This window comes from Sus scrofa, chromosome 6, assembly GCF_054392235.1.
Source record: "Sus scrofa isolate SSC_HxYL_T2T_F1_AM1 chromosome 6, Sscrofa_HxYL_maternal_Yorkshire_Landrace_v2.0, whole genome shotgun sequence".
Lineage (NCBI taxonomy): Eukaryota > Metazoa > Chordata > Mammalia > Artiodactyla > Suidae > Sus > Sus scrofa.
This window is the reverse complement of record NC_139388.1, coordinates 132,974,522-133,002,317: the sequence shown is the minus strand read 5'-3', so window position 1 is coordinate 133,002,317 and position 27,796 is coordinate 132,974,522. Positions and strand designations below refer to the sequence as shown.

Sequence of the window (27,796 nt, the reverse complement as noted above, 5' to 3'; positions counted from 1 at the left end):
CTTCTTAATCCATTCAGCTGTCAGTGGACATTTAGGTTCCTTCCATGTCTTGGCTATTGTGAATAGCACTGCTGTGAACAAATGGGTCCATGTTGTATTTTTTTGAATTGTCATTTTGTTTGGATATATTCTCAGGAGTGGGATTGTTGCATCATATGGTAACTCTATTTTTAGTGTTTTGAGGAAACTCCATGCCTTCAGGTATTTCCATAGTGGGTATACCTATTTACATTCCTGTAGTGTAAGAATGTAGAAGGGTTCCCTATTCTCCATATCCTCTCCAGCATTTGTTATTTGTAGACTTTTTGATGGTGGCCATTCTGGAGGGTGAGAAGTGGTACCTCATTGTAGTTTTGATTTGCATTTCTCTAATCATTAGTGATGTTCAACATCTTTTCATGGGCTCACTGTCCATCCGTACAGAGAAATGTTTATTTTAGGTCTTCTGCCCCCCCCCTTTTGATTGGGTTGTCTGTTTGATTTTGAGGTATATGAGTTGTTTACATATTTTGGAGATAAAGCCCTTATTGATTGCATCCTTTGCAACTATTTTCTCCCATTATGTATGTGGTCATTTCATTTAGTTTATGGTTTCCTTTGCTGTGCAAAAAGCTTGTCAATTTGATTAGGTCCCATTTGTTTATTTTCTTTTTTATTTCTATTGCCTTGGAAGACTGACCTAAGAAATGATTTATTCAGTTTATGTCATAGAATGTTATACCTATGTTCTCTTCTAGGAGTTTTATGGTAACATGTCTTATATTTAAGTATTTAAGCCATTTTGGATTTTTTTTGTGCATATTGTGAATGAGTGTTTTTAACTTCATTGACTTTACATATGACTGTCAACTTTCCTAATACCACTTGCTGAAGAAACTGTCTTTCCATATTGTATATTCTTAACTCCTTTGTTGAAGTTTAATCGTCCTTAGCTATGTGGGCTTCTTTCTGGGCTCTCTATTCTATTGATGCCTATGTCTGTTTTTGTGCCAATATCACACTGTTTCAATTACTATAGCTTTGTTGTATTTTCTGAAGTCTGAGAAGGTTATGCCACCTCTTTTATTCTTTTCCATCAGGTTTGCTTTTGCAATTCTGGGTCTCTCACGGTTCTACATAAATTCTAGGAATATTTGTTCTAGTTCCATGGAAAAAGAATGTCATGGATAATTTGATAGGGATCACATTAAAATCTGTAGATTGCTTTGGGTAGTATGGCATTTTTTTCCCCTTTTATGCCTCACCTAGGGTATATGGAAATTCCCAGGCCGGGGATTGAATCCAAGCCTCATTGGCAACCTACACTGAAGCTGTGGCAATGCTGGATCCTTTAACCCATTGTGCCAGGCATGGATCAAATCTGAAATATATATAACTAGGGGCCTCAGTAGGTACCCTAGTCACTGCAGCTGCATTTTTTATCCATTGCCCTAGGGTGGAAGCTCTCAGCATGGCCATTTAAACAGCATTATCTCTTTCAATCCAAGAGCAGGATATCTTTCCATTTTTTGAATCATTGTAAATTACCTTTATTAATGTTTTATAATTCTCAGGATGTAATTCTTACATGTCCTTAGGTTTATTCCTAAGTATTTCATTTTTTAATGCAATTTTTAAGAGGATTATTTTTTAACTTTCCCTTTCTAATATTTTATTGTTAATGTGAAGAAATACAACCAATTTCTGTATGTTAGTCTTGTATCCTTCTATATTGCTGAATTCATTTATCAGTTTTAATAGTTTTTATGTGGAGTCTGTAGGGTTTCCTAGATATAGTATCATGTCTTATACATAATGACAATTTTACCTAATTCATCCAATTTGGATCCTTTTAATTTTTCTTGTCTGATGAGAGTGGGCATCTTTTTTTTTTTTTCAGATTTCAGTTTTCACCAGTTCAGAAATCATCCAAGCAGGCAAATGTACCTGCCTGGCCTGTCTGGCTGACATTCCTTATGGCTCTTGGTGGTGGGGGCGGGGGGGGGCGGGCGGGGTGGTGTTTGCCTTTCCCTTCCTGGGGCCATTAATTTCTTGCTTGGCTTCTCACGCCTAACAGTGTATTTTGATGAATGAACAGGATTTAGCCCCTCCCTTGATCTTTAGGGTGTATTGCAGCCAGGGCCCAGACTTGGAGTTTTCCCATGCCCCTGCACACTGAAATACAGTCCTGGCCCTCGCACTGATATTTCCTTGTGGGTTAGTCTCTTTAGGCTAATTCCTGAGAGGGGATGCAAGGAGGTAGACCTGGGTCAGGAGAGTTAGTGTGAAGACAACTGAAACATACAGGACAGATGATGGCAGGCAGCAGGGGCTCCCCATCCAGAAGGGGTACTCAGGGTTTGGGAGCCAGGACAATTGTGCCTGGTTCAGTCCTCATGTACCACCCTTATCCCTGCTTCAGCTGATATGGGTTTCGGATGCCCTGTCCATATCAAGTGGTATAGAGGAGCAACATGGCAGGGTGGGTGCATGAGGAGCGCTCTTGCTGGGTGCAGTGACTTTAGTGCTTTCATCAGGCTGAGCAAGCTCAAGGGCCTGGCGGTGGGGCCTTGTCTCAGCAATGCCACCCTGTGGTTTCACCTGCAGTTCCCAAAGCAAGGAATAGAGGCACAGGTAGCAGCAAGACAGGTGGAAGAACAAGCCTGAGAAAGCTTACCTCCAGCCAGGCTTGGCCTTACTCCCAGAGCCTGGTGGCAGTTGCAGCAGTGAAGGCTAGCTATAGGCATGGGGCCCACTCTAGTGCAGCAATGCAATCCTGACTGCACCAGGGCATGAGCACCAGGCAGTGGGCATCAGGCCAGTGCCTTGCCCAGTGTGGGAAGATGATGGCAGGCTTCAGCATGTTCCCCTTGCTGACTTCACTCTTTGGCATGCTCCAGATAAGTTTCTGTCTCTGTCGTGTCCTCTTGGAAGACCAAGAAATACAGGGCTGTGCCCAGGACTAGCAGGGCTCTCCTGGACTTGCACAGCCTTCACTGGCAGCCCCATCTGTGCCTCCTGTCAGCTCCTGAGCTCCATGAAGCTGCCTGAAGTCTGGCAGGAGCTCATACCCACCTGAGCCCAGGAACAGTAGTTCAGAGCAGGGTTTGGGTATGGATGTGCGGATGTGTGGGGGATGCAGGGATCTCTCTCTGCCCAAGGAAAGAACTGTCAAGCATCCCTCAACCAAGCTTGGTTTGTGGCTGCAGCCTGGAGCTTGGCTCTTGTGGCCAGGTCAGCCAGCCAGCTGGCAGAGCCTGTGTGCCCCCATCGTCTGCTTGCCAAGCTCCTCTGAAATTGATGAGCCCAGTCAGCTGGAGCTGCAGATGAGGAGAGCTGGCTGCACTGAGTTGGACATCAGGGTGCTGGAGACAACCAGGCTGGCTGCCCCTGCTGAGAGCTGGGTGCTAGTAGCGTGGTGCCACCTCCATCCTTGGCCTCTGGGTGCTGTCAGGGGACACTGCTGAGGGTGGGCAGGGGAAACTGACCACAGGTCCCTCTTGCCGCCAACTCCCCATGGGGGCCAGCTGCAGCTAGTGTCTGGCAGGGCCCTCAACATTGGGACCAGGCCTGTGGAACTAGATGCCCGACACGAGCACAGTGAGGTATAGCCAGGAGCATGGTCTAGGCGCCCGTCTTTTCCTTCAGAGCCCCACAATTTCTGTTCCCAGCCTTGCTTTGTGACTGCTGGGTGCAGGGCTAAGGGGCTGCCTCCTGGCATCGCCATGTGTGGGTTGGGTGGTGTGCCCCTGGGAGAAGGCAGAGGGTCTGGGAGAGTTTCAGGAATCCCCTCTCCTGGCCAGTCTCTCTGCTCTTCCCTGGCCATACTCTTGTAGCCACTGTGGCCAAGGCCTGCTCTGAGCCTCCAGATACTCAGGTACACTTGACCCAGGCTGGGGGCAGGCAAAAAGTTTCCTGGGCAACTTAGCTCCCCCACCCCCCTAGGTTCTATTTGGAGCTTCTCTCCTGAGGCATGCAGCTTCAGTTTGGAGCTTTACTGGAGGAACGACTACTGTGCCCTGCTCTTTCTCCACTTGGCGCTTTTGGTAGAAGTGCTGGTCTGGCCCAGTGTTGTTGGGGTGCCTGGAGCTCCTCTGGAGCCAAGGGTGGGCAGGCAGTGGCAGTGGGCGGCATGTTCCAGCTTGGCAGCCCTGAGAGGCATGACTGCGGGTTGTGCAATGTGTGTGCTTTGCTTCTTCTGCCTGCACTCACTGTGGAGCCAGGCATTGTCTCCCTCCATTCCTCGTCCCTACATGGCTGACCTGTAGCTGTTACTCCCCACAGCCTGGGAAGGCCCCTTCGTCCACCTGCACTATTCCTGCCCTCTGGGTCCCCAGGGTCTAGACTTCCCACTGAGTGAAAGCCCAGGTTGCTCCAGAGGCCAGGATAGGAAGGAGCCCCCCTTTCCCATCAGTTAGGGGTGCTCTCTGGCCTGGTTAGGCTGGAGAGCGGGCTCTAAGCATGGATAAGTTCCCAGAACTGGGGGAAGAGGACTGGAGGGTGGAACTTCCCTGCCTGCCAGCAGCCTCCTCCAGAGCCAGGCTCTGAACCGAGTCTTGGAGAATCTCCTTTCTTGCTCTGCTCCTCTCCTTCTCCAACCACCACAGGCAGGACACAGCCTGCTGGTCCACCATCCAAAGCCTGAGCATGGGGGCGAGAGGGGCCCTGCAGCACTTGGTGGCTCCCTTGGCCTTCTCCTCGGAGTCTTCACTGGCTAACCCCTGGCTCTTCTGCCTCCTCCTAAGGGAAAGTCCTCAGACCTTCCCTCTCCCACGTGCCAGGGAGGCCCTGACAGGTGCTCAGCTTTGCCGTCAGCCTGCCTTCCTTCCCTGCAGCTTGTCCCCTATCACAGCTAATGGGGAGACCACAGAAGCAGACCCCAGATCCTCTCTGGGTGGAAGCTGTGGTAGCTGAAAGCTTGTCACAGCCCAGTCGGAGACCTTGCACACAACAGGCCTGCTAAACTTCAGTGGGATGAAATTTCTGTGAACTTGTATTTTAACCTCTTTTGTTTCCCTTCTCAGGCCCACAGGGGGCTCTTATAGCCAGAGAGACTGCAAGACTGGATTCTCTGAAGAAGGTTATGTGGTATTATTCTCCCAAGCTATTCTGGAAGGATAGAAGGTCCTCAAAAGTAAGGCAGACTCAGACATGAAATATCATACCGAGCTCTGGAATAGGGAGACATTGTCACCCATGGAGGAAGAGGCTGGGCTGACTTTGGATGAGACTCTGCAGAATGACAGTGGACAGGTCCATGGAGATGCAGCTCAGTCAGCCTAAATGGCCTTTTATATCACAGGTGAATGATTCAGAATGCCTATACTTTTGACTGAGGTGAATCGTATCTTGATCAACACATTGGAATTTGGATGTAGCATCACCCAAATAATGTTCGGAGAGAGACTTTGTCAAGAAGTACTTTTTAAATTTTTTTTAAAAATTTACTTTTATTTTTTTAATTTATGATTTTTATTTTTTCTGTTATAGTTGATTTACAGTATACTGTCAATTTATACTGTACAGAAAACTGGCACAGGCATACATATATAATTTTTTCCCGCATAATCTTACATTATGTTCCATCACAAGTAACTGGATATAGTTCACTGTGCTGTACAGTAGGACCTCAAGGCTTATCCACTCCAAATGCAATAGTTTGCATCTATTAACCTGAAAATCCCTGTCCACCCCACACCCTCACCCTCCCCTTGGCACCCACAAGTCTGTTCTCAAGTCCATGAGTTTCTCTTCTGTGGAAGGGTTCATTTGTTCCATGTGTTAGATTCCAGATATAAGTGATATCCCACTTTCACTTTCTGAATTACTTAGTATGAAAAACTCTAGTTCCATCCATGTTGCTGCAAATGGCATTATTTTGTTCTTTTTTATAGTATTCCATTGTGTATGTATACACCTCATTTTCACAATCCATCCACCAGGCAATGGACATTTAGGTTATTTCCATGTCTTGGCTATTGTGAGTAGTGTTGCAATGAACACACCGGTGCTTGTGTCTTTTTCAAGGAAAGATTTGTCCAGATACACGCCCAAGAGGGGGGTTGCTGAATCATATGGTTGTCCTATATTTAGTTTTCTGAGGTACCTCTACGGTTTTCCATAGTGGTCATACCAATTTACATTTCCACCAACAGTTTAGGAAGGATCCCTTCCTCCATACCCTCTCCAGCATTTGTTATTTGTTCACTTATTATTGACGTCCATTCTGACAGGTGTGAGGTGGCACCTTATAATAGTTTTGATTTGCATTTCTGTAATAATAAGTGATGTTGAGCATTTTTTCATGTGCTTGTTGGCCATCTGTATATCTTCTTGGGAGAAATTTCTGTTCAAGTATTTTGCCCATTTTTCCACTGGTTGGTTATTTGGCTGTTGTGTTTGTATATATAAATTGTTTTTATATTCTAGAGATTAAGCCCTTGTCAGTTGCATTGTTTGAAACTATTTTCTCCCATTCCATAGCTTGTCTTTTTTTTTATGATTTCCTTTGCTGTGCAAAAGCTTGTCAGTTTGATTTGGTCCCCTGGGTTTATTTTTGCTTTTCTTTCTGTTACCTCGGGAGACTGACCTAAGAAAACATTTGTACGGTTGATGTCAGAGTATCTTTGACTATATTCTCTTTTAGGAGTTTGACAGTGCCTTCCTTGCCTTATGTCAAAGTCTTTCAGGCATTTTGAGTTTATTTTTGTGCATGGCATAAGGGTGTATTCCAGTTTCATTAATTTACATGCAGCTGCCCATCTTTGCCAGCACCACTTGCTGAAAAAATGCTCTTTTCCCCATTTTATATTCTTGCCTCCTTTGTCAAAGATTAATTGAACATAAATGTCTGGGTTAATTTCTGGGTTCTCTATTCTGTTGCACTGCTTGTTATGTCTGTTTTGGTACCAGGACCACACTTTCTTGATGACTATAGCTTTGTAATATTGACTGAAGTCTGGAAGAGTTATGCCTCCTAATTTTTTTTTTTATCTTTAAAATGGCTTTGGTAATTGTGAGTCTTTTATGGTTCCATATACATTTTTAGATAGTTTGTTGTAGTTCTGTGAAAAACGTCATGGCTCATTTGACAGTGAGTCTGTAGATTACTTTGGATAGGATGGCTATTTTTAGGATATTAATTCTTCCAAAGCAGGAGCATGGAATATCTTTCCATTTCTTTGAATCTGCTTTAATTTCCTTGATTAATGTTTTATAGTTCTCAGCATTTAAGTCTTTTACCTCCTTGGTCAGGTTTATTCCTAGGTGTTTAATATTTTTGAGTGCAGTTTCAAAAGGTATTTAATTTTATATAGCTTGCTGATATTTCATTGTTAGTATAGGGAAATACAGCCAATGGCTGAATGTTATTTTTGTATCCTACACTTTAGCTGAATTTGTTGATCAGTTGGGATAGTTTTTATGTGGAGTCCTTAGTGTTTTATATAAATAGTATCATGTTGTCAAATAGTATCATGTTGTCTGCATACAGTGACAATTTTACCTCTTTTCTTCCAATTTGGATACGTTGTATTTCTTTTGTTTATCTGTTGACTGTGGATAGGATTTCCAATATTATAATGAATAAGAGTGGTGAGAGTGAGCAAATCTTGTCTTGTCCCATAAATTTTTTATTATGTTTGATTTACAATGTTCAGTCAATTTCTTCTGTAAAGTGAGCTAGTTATACCTATATATAAATACATTCCCTTTCACACATTATCCTCCATAATGTTCCATCACAAGGGATTGGATATACTTCCTGTTCTGTAAAGCAGGACCCCATTGCTCATAAACTCCAAATAGTTTTCATCTATTAACCCCACACTCCCAGTCCAGCCACTCCCTGCCCCCTGCCCTTGGCGACCATAAGTCTGTTCTTCAAGTCCATAGGTTTCTTTTCTGTGGAAAGGTTCTTTTGTGCCATATATTACATTCCATATTTAGGTGTTATCCTATGGTATTTGTCTTTCTTTTTCTCATTTACTTCACTTATTATGAGAGACTTCACTTATTCCATCCATCTTTCTGCAAATGGCATTATTTTGTTCTTCATGGCTAAGATTTATTCTATTGTGTATATATACCAAATCTTCATAATCCATCAATATTTTGTTCATGTCAGACAAAGATTTGTTTCCATGTCTTGGCTGTGGTGAATAGTGCTGCAATGAACACAATGATGAATGCCTTTTTTTTCAAGGAAAGTTTGTCTGGAGATATATCCAAGGGGGGGGGGGTTTGCTGGTAATATTGTATGTTTAGTTTTCTGAGGTATCTTCATGCTGTTTTTCATAGTGATTATGCTAATTTACATTTCCACCAACAGTGTAGGAGGAACACATTTTCTCCACATCCTCTCCAGCACCTGTTTTTTGTTGACTTATTAATGATGCCCATTCTGACATGAGAGAGATGGTACCTCATAATAGTCTTGATTTGCATTTCTATAATAATTAATGATATTGAGCATTTTATCATGTGCTTGTTGGCCATCTGTATATCTTCTTTGGAGAAATGTCTGTTCAGGTCTTTTGCCCATTTTCAGTTAGGCTGTTAGTTTTTTGGCTGTTTAGTTGTACAAGTTGCTTATATATTCTAGACATTAAACCTTGTCAGCTGCATCATTTGAACATAGTTTCTCACTCCATAAGTTCTCTATTTCTTTTCTTTTTTTGTTTTTTTGTTTTTTTGTCTTTTATTTATATGTATATATGTTGCGGAAACTGCAAAAACCGTGGCAGTGGAAGGAGACAAACAGCACTTGGAGATATGGAAAAGCAAGGTTTATTCAGCACCGGTGCAGGCTCAGAGGAGTCACCTCCAGAGTCTGAGCACCAGGTCTTTGTTCTCAGTAACTTTTATACACTACAAGGTCTTGATTTTCCCATGTAAGCGTCCCGGACCTCCCCCATCCCCAAGCAGACACTGTTCCTCCCTAAGAAACTGAGTGGGCAAGGTTACAGAAGCAGAACCGATAAGCAATGCTGGGTACCTGACTAGTAGGGCTGCTGGCTTGGACAGAGAGCACACAGTTGTTACATTATTACAGGAAGGGTGGTATAGTGATGAGCATAGCTGGAAAGGCTTGCAGCTGCCTTCTTAGCCAAGGGGGGGGGGGTTGTTTTTTAGTTAAAACTCCATTTCATATGTATATATTTTTTCTACTGTACAACATGGTGACCAGTTACACTTACATGCATACATTCTTTTTTCTCACATTACATGTTCCATCACAAGTGACTAGATAGAGTTCCCAGTGCTACACAGCAGGATCTCATTGTTAATCCATCCCAAAGGAAACATTCTATATCTATTTACCTCAGACTCCCAGTCCCTCCCATTCCCTCCCCTTCCCCCATGGCAACCACAAGTCTATTCTCCAAGTCCATGATTTTCTTTTCTGTGGAAATGTCTTTGTGCCATATGTTATATTCCAGATTTAAGTGATATGATATGGTATTTGTCTTTTTCTTTTTGACTTACTTCACTCAGGATGAGAGCCTCTAGTTCCATCCATGTTGCTGCAAATGGCATTATTTTGCTCTTTTTTATGGCTGAGTAGTATTCCATTGTGTATATATACCACATCTTCCTAATCCAATCATCTGTCAATGGACATTTGGGTTATTTCCATATCTTGGCTATTGTGAATAGTGCTACAATGAACATGCAGGTGCATGTGTCTTTTTTAAGGAAAGCCTTGTCCAGATATATGCCCAAGAATGGTAGGTCATATGGTAGTACTATGTATAGTTTTCTAAGGTACTTCCATACTGTTCTCGATAGTGGTTGTCCCAGCTTCCATTCCCACCAACAGTGCAGGAGGGTTCCCTTTTCTTCACACACCCCCAGCACTTGTTATTTGTGGACTTATTAATGATGGCCATTCTGACTGGTGTAAGGTGTTATCTTGTAGGAGTTTTGATTTGCATTTCTCTGATAATCAGTGATGTTGAGCATTTTTTTCATGTGGTTCTTGGCCCTCTGTATATCTTCCTTGGAGAAATGTCTATTCAGGTCTTTTGTCCATTTTCCAATTGGGTTGTTGGCTGAAATCCCTATGAAATTACCCATGACATTTTTCACAGAACTAGAACAAACAATCCAAAAATTTATATGGAACCACAAAAGACCCAGAATTGCCAAAGCAATCCTGAAGAACAAAAACCTAGCAAGAGGCATCATTCTCCCAGACATAAGGCAACGTTACAAAGCCACAGTCATCAAGACAGTGTGGTACTGGTACCAAAATAGACATACAGACAAATGGAACAGAATAGAGAACCCAGAAATATATCCAGACACCTATGGGCAATTAATCTTTGACAAAGGAGGCAAGAGTATAAAATGGGAAAAAGATAGTCTTTTCAGCAAGTATTGCTGGGAAATCAATGAAACTACAGCACATCCTCACACCATTCGCAAAAATAAACTCAAAATAGCTGAAAGACTTAAATATAAGACAAGATACCATCAAACTCCTGGAAGAGAACATAGGCAAAACATTCTCTGACATCAACCTTACAAATGTTTTCTCAAGTCAGTCTCCCAAAGCAACAGAAATAAATGCAAAAATAAACCAATGGGACCTAATCAAACTGACAAGTTGTGCACAACAAAGGAAACCAGAAAGAAAACGAAAAGACAGCTTACAGAATGGGAGAAAATAGTGTCAAATTATGCAACTGACAAGGGCCTAATCTCTTTTTTCTTAAGCTGTCCTTTGCTGTGCCAAAGCTTGTCAGTTCGATTTGGTCCCCTGGGTTTATTTTTGTTTTTCTTTCTGTTGCCTTGGGAGACTGACTTTAGAACACATTTATATGGTTGATGTCAGACTATTTTTGCCTGTGTTCTCTTCTAGGAGTTTGGTGGTATCCGGTCTTATGTTGAAGGGCCTTAGGGCATTTTGAGTTTATTTTTGTGCATGATGTGTGGGTGTGTTCCAGTTTTGACGATTTACATGCAGCTGTCCAGTTTTGCCAGCACCACTTGCTGAAAGAAAGCTCTTTTCCCCTTTTTATGTTCTTGAATCCTTTTTTGAAGATTAATTGACCATGGGCGTCTAGGTTCCATTCTGAGTTCTCTATTCTGTTCCATTGGTCTTTATCTCTGTTTTGGTATCAGGACCACAAGTCTGGATGGCTATAGCTTTTTAGTATTGCCTGAAGTCTGGGAGATTTATGCCTCCTCATTTTTTGATCCTTAGGATTGCCTTGACAATTCTGAGTCTTTTTCAGTTCCATATAAATTTTTGGATTGTTTGTTGTAGTTCTGTGGAAATTGTCATGGCTAATTTGATAGTGATGGCATTGAATTTGTATATTGCTTTGGGTAGTATGGCCATTTTTAGGATATTAACATTTCCAAAACAAGAGCATGGATATCTTCCATTTTTTTGAACCTTCCTTAATTTCCTTGATTAATGTTTTCTAATTTTCAGCATATAAGTCTTTCACCTTTTCATCTTGTTCAGGTTTGTTCCTAGGTATTTAATATTTTGGGGGTGTAATTTTAAAAGGTATTTTAATTTTATATTCATTTTCTGATACTTCATTGTTATCATAGGGAAATGTAACCAATGTCTGAATATTAAGCTTGTATCCTGCTACTTAGCTGAATTTGTTGATCAGCTGGAGTAGTTTTGTGTGGAGTACTTGGGTGTAGTATATATAGTATCACATCATCTGCATACACTGCCAATATTACCTCTTCTCTTCCAATTTAGATACCTTGTATTGCTTCTGTTTGTCTGATTCCTGTGCCTAGGACTTTCAATACTATGTTGAATATTAGAAGTGAGAGTGGACATCCTTGTCTTGTTCCATACATGTTTTAGTTATGGTTTATTTACAAGGTACAGTCACTTTCTGCTGTAGAGGAAAGTGAGTTCGTAGTACATGTATATAAATAACACTCTTTTACACACTGGTCTCCATCATGTTCCATCACAAGAAATTGGACGAACTTCCCTGTGCTGTACTGCAGGACTCCATTGCTTATCTACTCTGAAACCAATAGTTTGCCTCTTTGAACCCCAGACTCCCATTCCAGCCCACTACCTCCCCCCTTTCCCATGGCAAACTCAAGTCTGTCCATGTCCATGATCTGTTTTTGTTTGTAGATAGATCATTTGTGCCATATTTTAGACTCTCATATAATTGATATCCTATGGTGGCTCTCTTTGTCTTTGACTTTCTTCACTCAATATGAGAATTACTAGTTCTATCCATGTTACTGCAAATGCTATCATGTTGTCATTTTTTATGTGTGAGTGGTATTCCTTCTATGTATGGACCACATTTTCCTAATCTATTCACCTGTTCATGGACGTTGAGATGGTTTCCCTGTCTTGGCTATTGCAAATAGTGTGGCAATGGACATATGAGTGCATGTGCATTTTTCTCTTTTGGGTAGTATGGCCATTTTTATGACATTAATTCTTCCAACCCAGGAGCATGAAATATCTTTCCATTTCTTTGAATCCTCTTCTATTTCTGTGATTAATGTTTTGTAATTATTAGCATATAAGTCTTTCACTTTGTCAGGTTTATTTCTAGGTATTTAATTTTGGGGGGTGCAACTTTACAAGGTATTGTGTTTTACATTCCTTTTCTGATATCTCACTGTTTGTATAAAGAAATGCAACCATTTTGTGAATGTTAATCTTGTATCCTGCTACTTTGCTGAAATCTTTGTTCAGTTAGTGTTGTTTTTGTGCATTCCTAAGGGTTTTGAATAGTAATGCTTCATCTGTGTACAGTGAGAATTTTGCCTCTTCTCTTCCACTTTGGATACCTTTAATTTCTTTTTTTTTTTTTTTGTCTGTTGTTGTTGTTGTTGTTGTTGTTGTTGTTGTTGCTATTTCTTGGGCCACTCCTGTGGTATATGGAGGTTCCAAGGCTAGGGGTCCAATCAGAGCTGTAGCCACCGGCCTATGCCAGAGCCACAGCAACGCGGGATCCGAGCCGCGTCTGCAACCTACACCACAGCTCACGGCAACGCCGGATCGTTAACCCACTGAGCAAGGGCAGGGACCGAACCCGCAACCTCATGGTTCCTAGTCAGATTCGTTAACCACTGCGCCACGACGGGAACTCCTGGATACCTTTAATTTCTTTTGTTTGTCTGACTGTGTGGCTTGGACTTACAGAACCATGTTGAATAATAGTGATGATGGTGGGCATTCTTGTTTTGTTCCATAAATTTTTTTATTATACTTGATATACAATGTTCCATCAAATTCTGCTATAGAGTAAATGAGACCGTTATCCATACATAGAAATGCATTCTCTTTTACACAATGTCCTCCATCATGTTGCATCGCAAAGGATTCATTATGCTTCCCGGTGCTGTGCAGCAGGATCCCCATTGCTTTTCCAGACCAAATGCAGTAGTTTGCCTCCAGTAAGCCCAGATTCCCAGTCCAGCCTAACCCTTCCCTGCTCTCCCCACGTGGCAACCACAAGTCTGTTCTTCAAGTTCATAGGTTTCTTTTCTTTGGAAAGGTTGATTTGTGCCATATGTTAGAGTCCAGAGATAAGTGATATCCTAGGGTATTGGCTTTCTCTTTCTGAATTACTTCCCTTCGTATGAGCATCTCTAATTCCCTCCATGTCACTGCAAATGGCCTGATTTTGTTCTTCTTTAAGGCTGAGTTGTATTCCATTGTGTGTATCTAGCACCTCTTCTTCATCCATCCATTTGTGGATGGACATTTAGGTCATTTCCATGTCTTGGCTATGGTGAGTCATGCTGCAGTGAACACACTGGTGCATGTCTCTTTATCGAGGAAATTTTTGTCTGGATATATGCCCAAGAGGGGGATTGCTGGGTCATACTGTTGTTCTATATTAACTTTTCTGGGGTACCTGCATACTGTTTTACACAGTGGTTATACCAGCTGACATCCCTAACAGTATAGAAGGGCTCCATTTTCTCCACACCCTCTCCAGCATCTGTTATCTGTTGACTTGTTAATGATTCCCATTCTGACATGGGTGATTTGATACATTACAATAGTTTTGATTTACATTTTCCTAATAATAATTGATGTTGAGCATTTTTTCATGTGCTTGCTGGCCATCTCTATATATCTTCTTTGGAGAAATGTCTGTTCAGGTCTTTCTCCCATTTTTCTTTTTTTACATACTGATTTTTATTTTTTTCATTATAGCTGGTTTACAGTGTTCTGTCAGTTTTCTACTGTACACTATGATGACCCAGTTACACATACATGAGTATATTTTTTCTCACATTATCATTCTCTATCATAAGTGACTAGACATAATTCCCAGTGCCACAAAGCAGGATCTCATTGCTTATAAATTCCAAAAGAAATAGTCTGCATCTATTAGCCTCAAGTTCCCAATCCATTTCCACCCCTCCCCTCCACCTTGGCAACCACAAGTCTATTCCCAAAGTCCATGATTTTTTGTTCTGTGGAAAAGATCCTTTGTGCCATATATTAGATTCCAGATATAAGTGAGATCATGTGGTATTTGACTTTCTCTTGTTCATTTTTCAATTGGATGGTTGCTGTTTTCTTGGCTATTGTGTATGTATGTTGTTTGTATATTCTATAGATCAAGCCCTTGTCAGTTGCATCATTTGACCCTAGTTTCTCTCATTCTGTCAGATTTCTACTTCTTTTCTTTTTCTTTGTTTCTTTTTTTTATTTTTTATTGTTATTTCCCCTAACACACTTTTTTTCCCCACTGTACAGCATGGGGACCCAGTTACACATACATGTATACATAATTTTTTTTCCCATTGTCATGCTCTGTTGTAGGTATCTAGACATAGTCCTCAGTCCTACACAGCAGGATCTCATTGTTAATCTATTCTAAAAGCAATAGTTTGCATGCATCTATTAACCCCAAGCTCCCAATCCCTCCCACTCCCTCCCCCCACCCCCACCCAGGGAACCATAAGTCTATTCTCCAAGTCCAAGATTTTCTTTTGTGGAAAGAACATTTGTGGAAAGGTTCATTTTTTTCTGTATATTAGATACCAGATATTAGTAATATCATATGGTATTTGTCTTTCTCTTTCTGACTTACTTCACTCAGGATGAGAGTCTCTAGTTCCATCCATGTTGCTGCAAATGGCATTATTTCATTCTTTTTTATGGCTTAGTAGTATTCCATTGCATTTCTTTTTATGGTGTCCTTTGCTGTGCCAGGGCTTGTCAGTTCAATTTGGTCCCCTGGGTTTATTTTAGCTTTTCTCTCTGTTGCCTTCAGAGATTGACTTTGGAAAATATTTGTATGGTTGATGTCAGAGTATTTTTGCCTCTATTCTTTTTTAGGAGTTTGATGATGACTTGTCTTATGTGAAGTCTTTAAGCCATTTGAGTTTATTTTTGTGCATGGTGTGAGGGTGTGTTCCAGGTTTGACGATTTTCATGCAGCTGTCCCATTTTGCCCACAACACTTATTGAAAAATCACTCTTCTCCATGTTTTTGATTCTTGCCTCCTTTTTTGAAGATTCATTGACCATAGGTGTCTAAATTCATTTCTGGGGTCTCTATTCTGTTGCACTGGGCATTATATATGTTTTGGTATCAGGACCACAAGTCTAGATGACAGTAACTTTCTGATATTGCCTTGAGTATGGGGGATTTATGCCTCCTCGTTTGTTTTTGATCCTTGGCAACTCTGAGTCCTTATGCTTCCTATAAATTTTTGGAGAGCATGTTGTAGTTCTGTGGAAAATATCATGGCTAATTTGGTAGTGATAGCTTTGAATTTCTAGATTGCTATGGGTAGGATGGCCAATTTCCCAATATTAACTCTTCTGAATCAGGATCATGGAATATCTTTCCATTTCTTTGTATCTTCTTTAATTTCCTTGACTAATGTTTTCTAGTTCTCAGTGTATAAGTCTTTCACCTCCTTGTTCAGATTTGTTCCTGTTTAATATTTTGGGGTGCAATTTTCAAATGTATTGTAATTTTATATTCCTTTCTGATATTTCATTGTTAGCAGAGGGAAATGCAACCAATGTCTGAATAGTCATCTTGTATTCTGCTACTTAGGTGAATTTGTGAGTCAGTTGGAGTAGGTTTTTTTGTGGAATCCTTGTATTTCTTTTGTTTGTCGGATGCATATTGTTAGGAGTTCCAATACCATTTTTGGTTTTTTTTTTTGTTTTTTCTTTTTGGTCTTTTTGCCTTTTCTAGGGCCGCTTCCTGTGGCATATGGAGGTTCCCAGGCTAGGGGTTTAATCAGAGCTGTAGCCACTGGCCTACACCACAGCCACAGCAACATGGGATCTGAGCCACGTCTGCAAACTACACCACAGCTCATGGCAATGCCAGATTCTTAACCCACTGAGCAAGGCCAGGGACCGAACCCTAAACCTCATGGGTCCTAGTCAGATTTGTTAACCACTGCACCACGACAGGAACTCCTCCCCAATACCATTTTGAATAATAGCAGTGAGAGTGGGCATCCTTGTCTTGTTCCATACATGTTTTTGTTACGGTTGATTTACAATGTTCAGTCAACTTCTGCTGTAGAGGAAAGTGAGACTGTGATACGTATATATTTAGAAATACAGTCTCTTTTACACAATGGCCTCCATCATGTTCCATCAGAAGGGACTGGATATAGTTCCCTGTGCTGTACAGCAGGACTCCATTGATCATCCATTCCAAATGCAATGGGTTTACCTCTATGGAGCCTAGACTCCCAATCGAGCCCACTATCTCCCCTCTCTTCTGGCAAACAGAAGTCTATGTTCATGTCCATGATCTGGTTTTGTTTGTATTTTTAATTTTTTTTTCTTTTTGCCTTTTCTAGGGCCACTCATGCAGCATATGGAGGTTCCCAGGCTAGAGGTCTAATCAGAGCTGTAGCCGCCGGCCTATGCCAGAGCCACAGCAATGCAGGATCTGAGCCACGTCTGCAACCTACACCACAGCTCACGGCAACACCAGATCCTTAACCCACTGAGCAAGGCCAGGGATTGAACCTGCAATCTCATGGTTCCTAGTCAGATTCGTTAACCACTGAGCCACAATGGGAACTCCTGGTTTTGTTTGTAGATAGATCATTTCCGCCATATTTTAGACTCCACATATAATTGATATCTTATTGTGTCTCTCTTTATCTTTCTTAACTCACTATGAGAATCTTTAGTTCCATCCATGTTACTGCAGCTGCTATCATGTTGTCATTTTTTTATGTGTGAGTAGTATTCCTTCTATGTATAGACCACATTTTCCTAATCTATTCCCCTGACCATGGCCATTGAGATGATTTCCCTGTCTTGGCTATTGTGAATAGTGCTGCATAGAATATATGAGTGCATGAATCTTTGTTACTGAAAGTATTGACTGCTTTGGGCAGTATGGCAATTTTTACAATGTTAATGTTTCCAACTCAAGAGCATGGAATGTCTTTCCATTTCTTTGAATCCTCTTTAATTTCCTTGATTAATGTTTTGTAGTTCTTAGCACATAGGCCTTTCACCTCCTCTGTCAGGTTTATTTCTAGGTATTTAATTATTGGGGGTGTAATGTTAAAAGGTATTGTACTTTTATGTTCCTTTTCTGATACTTCATTGTTACTATACAGCAATGCATTCAATTTCTGAAAGTTTACCTTGTATCACACTACTTTGCCGAATTCATTAATCCTTTGGAGTAATTTTTGTGTGTGGAGTCCTTAGGGTTTTATATGAATAGTATCATGTCATCTGCATACAGTGACCATTTTTCTTCTTTGCTTCCAATTTGGATACCTTATATTTCTTTTGTTTGTCAGATTGCCATGGCTAGAACTTCCAGAACGCTTTTGAATAAGAGTGGTGAGAGTGTGCCTCCTTATCTTGTTCCATCACAGGGGATTGGATATAGTTCCCTGTGTTTTACAGCAGGACTCCATTGATTATCCATTCCATATGCAGTACCTCTATGAAGCCCAGACTCCCAGTCCAGCCCTCTATCTCCCCTCTCTGCTGGCAAACACAAGTTTGCCTGTGTCCATGTCCACTGTCTGGTTTTGTTTGTAGACAGATAATTGTGTCATATTTTAGACTCCACATGTAATTGATATGCTATTGTGTCTCTCTTATCTTTCTGACTTTCTTCACTTAGTATGAGAATCTCCATTTCTATCTATGTCACTGCAATTGCTACCATGGTGTCATTTTTTTAGGTTTGAGTAGTGTTCCTTCTATGTATGGACCGCATTTTCCTAATGCATTCACCTGTCCATGGACATTGAGATGGTTTCTCTGTCTTTGATATTGTGAATAGTTCTGCAAAGAACTTAGGGTTTTTTACAAATAACATCATGTCATCTAAGTACTGTGAAAATTTTGCCTCTTATCTTCCAATCTGAATACCTACTATTTCTTTTTTAGTAATATCTTTATCTGTGTTTGATATTAGATTGAAGTTGGCTTTATAGAATATCTTTGGGAGTGTTCTTTCTTCTTAAGCCTTTTGGGGATGTTTAGGAAGGATGGGTATAATTTATTCTTTTATGATTGTTATAATTCGCCTGTGAAGTCATCTGGTCCTGGGATTTTGTTTGTAGGGAGTGTTTTTATTAATATTTAATTTCTAGTGATCCATCTGTTCTTTCGATCTATTTCTTCTTGATTCAGTTTTGGCAGCCTATAGGTCTAGAAAGTTGTCATTTTCTTCTAGGTTGTCAAATTTGTTGGCATGTAATTATATATTCATAGTATTCTTATGATTTTTTGTATTTCTTAAGTAAGATACATGCACCCACATGTTCACTTCAGCACTATTCACAATAGCCAAGGCATGGAAAAACCAAATGTCCATTGACAGATGATTGCATTAGGAAGATATGGTATATATACACAATGGAATACTACTCAGCCATAATAAAGAATGAAATAATGCCATTTGCAGCAATATGGATGGAACTAGAGAATCTCATACTGAGTGAAATGAGCCAGAAAGACAAAGGCAAATACCATATGATATCACTTATATATGGACTCTAATATATGGCACAAATGAAACTTTCCAAAGAAAAAAAACTCATGGACTTGGAGAACAGACTTCTGGTTGCCAAGAGGGAGCGAGAAGGGAGTGGGCTGGTCTGGGAGTCTGGGGTTAATAGATCCAAACCATTGCATTTGTAGTGGATAAGCAATGAAATCCTGCTGTTTAGCACAGTATCCAGTCACTTGTAATGGAACATGGTAGAGGATAATTTGAGAAAAAGCATATATATATTTATTTATTCTGTTGTAGAAGTGTTTATGTTGTTTGTATATTTTGGAGATTGCCAGGTGTTTTGTGTATGAAATTCTGAATCTTTAAATTATCCCTGCTTTGAAATGCATGATAAAGCAGATGATTTGTTGAGAGTGTGTTAAATAAACCCACAGATGTTCTGTTTACAAATGTGGCATTCATTTACATTATTGTCCCACTGACAACAAGGAAAAACACATGTAAGTGGGATGACCAATGAGCTTTATTGTAACTGCAGGATGATACCCACATTTGTGATGGGGAATCAGGGACAGCTTCAAAATTCAAATGATTTTGGCAATGAGATCCTGCTGTGTAGCGCTGGGAACTATGGTTACTTATGATGGAACATGGTAATGTGAGAAAAAAGAATGTATACATGTATGTATAACTGGGTCACCATGATGTACAGTAGAAAATCGATAGAACTCTGTAAACCAGCTATAATGGAAAAAAATCATTATACAAAAATAAATAATCTATGTGGAAATGAAAAAAAAATCAAATGAGTAGCTCATTCTGCATATGGATCTTTGTCCCTCTTGAGTCTAACTAATTAAACTTTATGTTTGCAGGGGAAGGGAGATAAATCAGTTCTTTCTTCCTTGAGTTTTCTTTTTCTTTTTTCTTTCTTTCTTTTTTTTTTTTTTTTTGTCTTTTTAGGGCACACCCATGGCATATGAAGTTCCCAGGGTAGGGGTCCAATTGGAGCTGTAGCCTCTGGCCTCCACCACAGCCACAGCAATGCCAGATCTGAGCCACATCTGTGAACTAACCACAGCTCATGGCAACACTGGATCCTTAACCCACTGAGCGAGGCCAGGGATTGAACCCACGTCCTCATGGATGCTAGTTGGGTTCGTTAACTGCTGAATCATGACAGGAAATCCTTTTCCTTGAGTTTTCAAGTGGTACTGTGCACACCTCGGGCACAGGCCCTCCCTTCCTGAATCAGTTTCCCAGCAGCAGCTGTGTTTGGAAGGAACAAATTTTAGTGAAAGCATCAAAGCTAAGTTTCCATAATCACAGAGAGTCTGAGAGGGTTATGCTCCTCCTTTATTCTTTTCCCTTAGGATTGTTTTTGCAATCCTGTGTCTCTGAGGGTTCCACATAAATTCTAGGATTATTTGTTCTTGTTCTATGGAAAATTTCATGGGTAATTTGATAGGGACCACATTAAAATCTGTAGATTGCTTTGGGTAGTATGGCTTTTTTTTTCCTTTTGTTCTTCATCTGGGGCATGTGGACATTCCCAGGCCAGGGATTGAATCCAAGCCTCAGCTAAGATCTACACTGCAGCTGTGGCAATTCTGGATCCTTTAATCCACTGTGCCAGGTGGGATTGAATCTGCACCTCTGCAGTTACCCTAGTGGGTGCAGTTGGATATTTTACCCACTGCTCCTTGGCAGGAACTCACAGTACAGCTGTTTAAACAGCAGTAATGCTTTCAATCCACAAGCAGATTATCTTTTCAATTTCTGTTATTAATGTTTTATACTTCTCAGAATATAATTTGTTCATCAGCTTGGTCAGGTTGATTCCTAAGAATTTCTTTAATGTAATTTATATTTTCTTATATTTTGAGTTTTTACCTTTTTTTCTCTAATGTACAGCATGGTGATGCAGTTACACATACATGTATACATTCCTTTTACTCATATTATCATGCTCCATCATAAGTAACTAGACATAGTTCCCAGTGCTACACAGCAGGATCTCATTGCTAATCCATTCTGAAGGCAATAGTCTGCATCTATTAACCCCAAATTCCCAGTCCATCCCACTACCTCCTCCTCCCCCTTGGCAACCGCAAGTCTGTTCTCCAAGTCCACGAATTTCTTTTCTGTGGAAAGGTTCATTTGTGTTATATATTAGAGTCCATATATAAGTGATATCATATGGTATTTGTCTTTCTCTTTCTGACTTACTTCACTCAGGATGAGAGTCTCTAGTTCCACCCATATTGCTGCAAATGGCATTATTTCATTCTTTATTATGGCTGAGTAGTATTCCATTGTGTATATATACCATATCTTCCTAATTCAATCATCTGTCAATGGACATTTGGTTGTTTCCATGCCTCGGCTATTGTGAATAGTGCTGAAGTGAACACGTGGGTGCATGTATCTTTTTTAAGGAAAGTTTTGTCCAGATATATGCCCAAGAGTGGGATTGCTGGGTCACATGGTAGTTCTATGTATAGTTTTCTAAAGTACTTCCATACTGTTATATAGTGGTTGTACCAGCTTACATATCCACCAACAACGCAAAAGGTTTCCCTTTCTTCACACCCCCTCCAGCATTTGTTATTTGTGGTTCTATTAATGATGGCCGTTGTGACTGGTATGAGGTGGTATCTCATGGAGGTTTTGATTTGCTTTTCTCTAATGATCCGTGGTATTGAGCATTTTTTCATGTGCTTGTTGGCCATCTGTATATCTTCCTTGGAGAAATGTCTCTTCAGGTCCTTTGCCCATTTTTCTTTTTTTTTTTAATATATATTTTTTTATTTTCCCACTGTACAGCAAGGGGGTCAGGTTATCCTTACATGTATACATTACAATTACATTTTTCCCCCACCCTTTCTTCTGTTGCAACATGAGTATCTAGACATAGTTCTCAATGCTATTCAGCAGCATCTCCTTGTAAATCTATTCTAAGTTGTGTCTGATAAGCCCAAGCTCCCGATCCCTCCCACTCCCTCCCCCTCCCATCAGGCAGCCACAAGTCTCTTCTCCAAGTCCATGATTTTCTTTTCCGTGGAAAGTTTCATTCATTTTCAGCAACGTGGTTGGAACTAGAGACTCTCATAGTGACTGAAGTAGGTCAGAAAGAGAAAGACAAATACCATATGATATCACTTATATCTAACAGTGTGTTTTGATGCACAAACAGGAATTAGCCCCTTCCTTTGTGCTTAGGGGTCATCGCAGCCAGGGCCCAGACTTGAAACTTTACCATGCACCTGGTGTGTATGCAGCCTTCATGCCAAAATACAGCCCTGGCCTTCACTCTGATCTTTTCTAATGGGACTAGTCCCTTTAGGCTAACTCCTGAGAGGGGGTGCGAGGAGGTGGGCTTGGGTTAGAAGAGTTAGTGTGAAGATACCTGAAACATACAGGACAAATTATGGTACCCACCCCTACTGTGGGCCCAGGCAGTCAGCAGGAGCATGGAGCCACCTTAGCAGTGGGGAGTGGGGTTTGGGGGTGCATGTGCGGGGAATTCAGGGAGCTCTCTGCCTGAGCTGGGACCTGCCAAGCATCCCTCAGCCACCTCAGATCTGTTACTACAGCAGGAGCTCAGCTCACTGGCCCTGGGGCAGCCTGCCTGTTGGAGGACATGGTGCCCCCTCCATCTCTGCTCTCTGTGCTCCTCTGAAGGTGATGGGCACAGCCCAGCCCAGGGCTGCAGAGGAGGGGAGCTGGTGACAATGAGCCAGACATCAGGGTGCTGGGGACACCTGGTCTGGCTACCTCTGCTGGGGGCGTGGTGCCCACACGGTCCTCAGACTCTGAGTGCAGGTGGGGGAATGCTGCTGTGGGTGGGTAGTTGATGTGGACCTGGTGGGAACCCCCTTGCTGCTGGCTGGGGGCAGGTGCAGCCAGTGTCCAAGGGGCTCTCTCAACTTGGAATGGGGCCGCAGATGTAGGAGCCAGGCAAGGGCAGGGTGGGAGACAGCTGTGAGCATGGTCTAGGTGTCTGCCTTCATCCTGTGGAAATTATGCAAATCATGAAATCATGTAACTGTAGGAAAATCAGAAATCTGGCTTTGGTTTTTGAAATCTTTTAGTAAGGCTTTCCTTAGACCATCATTAAAAAATGAGAGAGAAGAGCTAGAAAATTTATTAGATTACTAAATTTCCTAATTAACCTCTGCAAAGGTAAAATCTACATAGAAAATGCAAAAGAACTACAAAGAAAATGCAAAAATTTATACAAAATAATAGAGGCAATTGACCAGGATGGTTTTAAGGATGCTATATTTGGAAGAAGCTTTAGCCTGGAAAGCAGAGCAAGTGGGTCAGAGGAGCATAGGAATAGGGCTGGGCCGCTAGGCCCAGAGCTAATTTTCTTGTGGGCCCCTGCTTCCTAAATACCCCTCCAGAGATGACCAGTGCAGTATCATGCCTCTTCTAGCATCTTATGCCCCCTCCTCCAGCCGCCCCTCCCCCTCTAGGTGCACATGCACACTATGTTGAGAGGTGTTGCTTAGATACATTTACTCTGAGCTCAAAGATTCTAAACTGCCTACTTTGCCAGTTGGATGTTGAGATGAGACTGCAGTGGCTTATCTGCAGCACTGGTGTTTGGATCTGAGACGTGGCAAAAAGCTGAGGGGGGTGGTAAGGTGGGGTGAGGTCTGTCTGAAGCCTCTTTTCCTTAAAATGGAAAAGATTTTTGGTTTCCCGGGGAAGAAACACGTCTCGCCCTTGGGCTCCTCCACCAGCCCACGGAGTCAACTCCCAGGCCAGGTACCATATATATCCCAGACAAGGATCTCAGGAAGACCCACCAAGGGAGCCAGCATGGGCAGTGTAACCAGAGTCCAGCAGATTCTGTTGCTCAAGAAAAATGACCTAAAACAACAGAAGAAAAACAGGTAACCAGGGTGGTGGGAGGATGAAAAATTTTAAATTGAAGTATTGGGGCATTACCATTGTGGCTCAATGGTAATGAACCCAACTAGCATCCATGTGGACACAGGTTTGATACCTGGCCTCACTCAGCTCACTCAGCGCCTTAACTATCCAGCAATGCCGTGAGCTGTAGTGAGGTTGAAGGCGTGTCTTGGATCCTGCCATTGCTGTGGCTGTGGCTTTGGCTGGCAGCTGCAGCTCTGGTTCAACCCCTAGCCTGGGAATTCCATATGCCACATGTGACCCTAAAAAGCAGTAAAAAGTAAAAAAATAAAATACAATAAAATTGACATTAAGTAAACACAGTTGAAGCTTTTCCTCCCTTCTTTCAAACAAAAGCTTTTCTGAAGGTAGGAAATTATAAAAGATAATCTCTACCTGCCATTTTGAACACTTACAATAGTATTATATAGTAATATTGACCATTGAAAATGTCTGATTTCATAAATCTATAAATCTAAATGTTGAATAAAATGAGCCATCCCTATTCATTTGAATCCTGAATTTTCTTGAGCTTAAATTTCCCTGAAAATAAGAGTAAGAAGTTCTTTTTTTGGCTCAGTGGGTTAAAAACCCAAATAGTATCCAAGACGATGCATATTCAACCCCTGTCCTCTCTCAGTTTTTTAAGAGTCCAGTGTTTTCATGAGCTGTGGTGTAGATCACAGACACAGCTTGGATCCTGCATTGCTATGGCTGTGGCCTAGGCTGACAGCTGTAGCTCTGACTTGTCACCTAGCCTGGGAACTTTCGTATGCAGCCATGGGTGGCCCTAAAATTAAAAAAACAAAATGACTTTTTAAAAAAATTCTTGTTTTATTTTGTTATTTTAGTTCTCTTTCCCCATAATGCTTTTTTATTATTTTTTATAAAATTGAAGAATAGTTGATTTACAGTATTGCCCATAATGCTTTTAAGAACTAAAATTTGGAGTTCCCTTTGTGGTGCAGTGGAAACGAATCTGACTAGAAACCAGGTTTGATTCCCTGGCCTTGCTCAGTGGGTTAATAATCCTGCATTGCCATGAGCTATGGTGTAGGTTGCAGACGTGGCTCAGATCTGATGTGGCTGTGGCTGGCAGCTGAAGCTCCAATTGGACCCCTAGCCTGGGAACCTCCATATGCCACAGGTGCAGCCCTAAAAAGCAAAAAAAAAAAAAAAAAGAAAAAAAAAAGAAAATTTATTTCAATACCAAGCATATGACTAGAACTGCAGTAGACCTGCTGTATAGACCATTATTTCACTTAATCCATAAGGCACCATGGATTATGTTATACCTGCCTATTTTATGTATTGATAAGAAATTTTAGGAGTTCTATTGTGGTGCAGCAGGTTAAGGATCTGGCATCATCTCTGCAGTGGCATGGGTCACTGCTGTGGTGCAGGTGTGATCCCTAGCCTGGGAACTTACACCTCCTGCAGGTGCAGCCAAAAAAATAAAAGAAAGAATATTTTAAAAATGCTGCCAACTCACAGATATGGAGAACAAACTAGAGGTTACCAGTTGGGAGACGGAGGGGTAGCAGGCAGTATAGGAATTAAGAGGTATAAACTATTAGCTTTAAAATAACCTAAAAGGACATGTTTTATAAGACAAGGAATAGAGCCAATATTTTATATAACTATAAATGGAAGATAACCTTTTTAAACTGTGAATCACTGTATCTTATCATTATATACCTGTAACATTTGTAATATTATATATTGACTGTACTTCAATTAAAAAATAGAAACTGAGACAAAAGAGATTAGGATAATTAGTCCAACAGGAAAAAAGAAGAACTATAAAAAATAATGCTGCCAAATTATAGTTATAAGACATTGTGAATTATCAATTGCTTTCCAATGTCAGATGTTAAAATGTGAGAAAATGAGTATATTAGAATCATTGAGGTGTAGTGTTCTTTCTAATCCTTAAAACATATCTGCAAAGAAGGTATGATGTCATTTTATGTAATTGAAATATCTTTGCCAAATAATAGTAATAGTAATAATATTATTTCATAATTACTTAACCGTTATTTGTGCAAGGACCTTCTCTAAACACTTTGCATAGCTTCTCATTTAAGCATCACTATGGCGTCCTGTGTGATAACTACTGCTTTATCCACATTTTGTTGATGAGGAAATGGAGGCACAGAAAGGTCAAGTGACACCTAAGAAGTGACAGAGTTCCCATCGTGGCTCAGTGGTTAACGAATCCAGTTAGGAACCATGAGGTTGAGGGTTCGATTCCTGGCCTTGCTCAGTGGGTCAAGGATCCGGTGTTGCCGTGAGCTGTGGCATAGGTTGCAGACGTGGCTTGGATCCTGCATTGCTGTGGCTCTGGCATAGGCTGGCGGCTGCAGCTCCAATTGGACCCCTAGCCTGGGAACCTCCACATGCTGCGGGTGCGGCCCTAGAAAAGGCAAAAAGACAATAAATAAATAAATAAATAAATAAATAAATAAATAAATAAATAAATAGTGATAGATTTTAAGTAGAATTCAAACCCAAGTTGAGCTGAATCTTAAGGTCACGTTCTTTCTCTTCAGAAGAGGTTGTTCTTTCTTTCATTAATATGCTGAGTAATATGAGCTAAAAAGTACTGTTCTTTCTCCAGAAGAAAATTAAGTATTTGTCTTCAAGGGATAGGAACAGCATGTTACTGAATGTTTACAGTTATGTTAAGTCATATGTTTTGAAAGAGTACACTACAATTTCCTAAAAAGCCCTCTCACTTTTATTTCATAGGACTGCTCTCCATTTGGCCTGTGCCAGTGGCCACCCAGCAGTGGTAATTCTCCTTGTAGAGAATAAATGCCAGCTTAGCTAACTCTGTGACAACAAGAACAGGACAGAACTGATAAGGGTATGTAGTGGGCAACCATGTCACAGGGAGATGGATTCAATTTCATGACTTAGAGTAAAAATGAATTTGTCTCATTTAAATCTAAGGAATTGGTGAAACTTTTGGAGTGTTTCCCTTGAATTCTTTGAATTTGCCGTCTGTTTTTTGGCATAATACTGACAGGGCATCCAGTTCCAGGAAAAGGAACGTGCAAGTATTCTGCTGGAACATGGTGCCAATCCAAATTTTGTGGACGTCAATGACAACACTGCCCTCACTATGCTGCCCTTGGTCAGAATATATCCATCGCAGCAAAGCTGCTTTCACACAATGCCAATATTGAGGCATGAAACAAGGTATGGCTCAACTAACTTCATTTTGTTACATACATGTTGTTTTTTAGTTATGTGTTTTGTTTATGATAATATGCATACTGAATAATCCATCATGCCCTGTACCATGGAAACCATGTCAGGGGACCAGAGAAAGGTGGTGTCCTTGGAAAGGGCAAAGCCATGTCTCCAGCCACCCTTTACCCCGGAAGATAAAACTTCCCCTTAGGAGGGAAGGCTCAGCCTCCACACATTGGGTTAGCATTTAACATTTAGGAGATTCATGCAGAAATATGCATTTTGGGCTCCTCTTAGAGAATTGATCTCGTCCCCCTTGAGCCCTCTGGTCCCCCTTGAGCCCTTAGGACTGTTGGTCTGCTATGCAGAGGCCACCACTTCCACATGGAGCTTGTGTTCCCAGTTTGCTGTTCTCACTTGAGTTCTTCACTTACTCGGGTTACCCACTTTGTCTCCTTTGTATTTGAGTATTCCTGATGTACAGTTGATTCTGATAAATATTTTAAGATTTTAAAGATTATCTGTATTAATTTATAGTCTAGTTCATATTTTACAGTAATCTCTCAAGAATGGGAAGTTAGAACTTAAAAAATTGCTTTATTTTTTTGGGGGGGGGGGCGGGCACACACATGGCATATGGAAGTTCCTGGGCCAGGGATCGAATTTGGGCTGCAGCTGCAACCTATGTCACAGCTGCAGCAATGCTGTATCCCTAACCCATTGCACTAGGCCAAGGGTCAAACTCTCAGACA

At 41.1% G+C, this 27,796-nt stretch overlaps 1 pseudogene across 1 annotated transcript in view; it reads left to right on the top strand.

Moving 5' to 3' along the window:
- Positions 1-27,796, top strand: part of LOC110261398 (ATPase WRNIP1 pseudogene) — a 165,757-nt pseudogene that overhangs the window by 115,688 nt on the left and 22,273 nt on the right. Inside the window, exons 2-3 of the transcript XR_014807895.1 lie at positions 26,598-26,715; positions 26,878-27,050. The product of XR_014807895.1 is annotated as an ATPase WRNIP1 pseudogene (transcript). The remainder of the gene's footprint in view (positions 1-26,597; positions 26,716-26,877; positions 27,051-27,796) is intronic.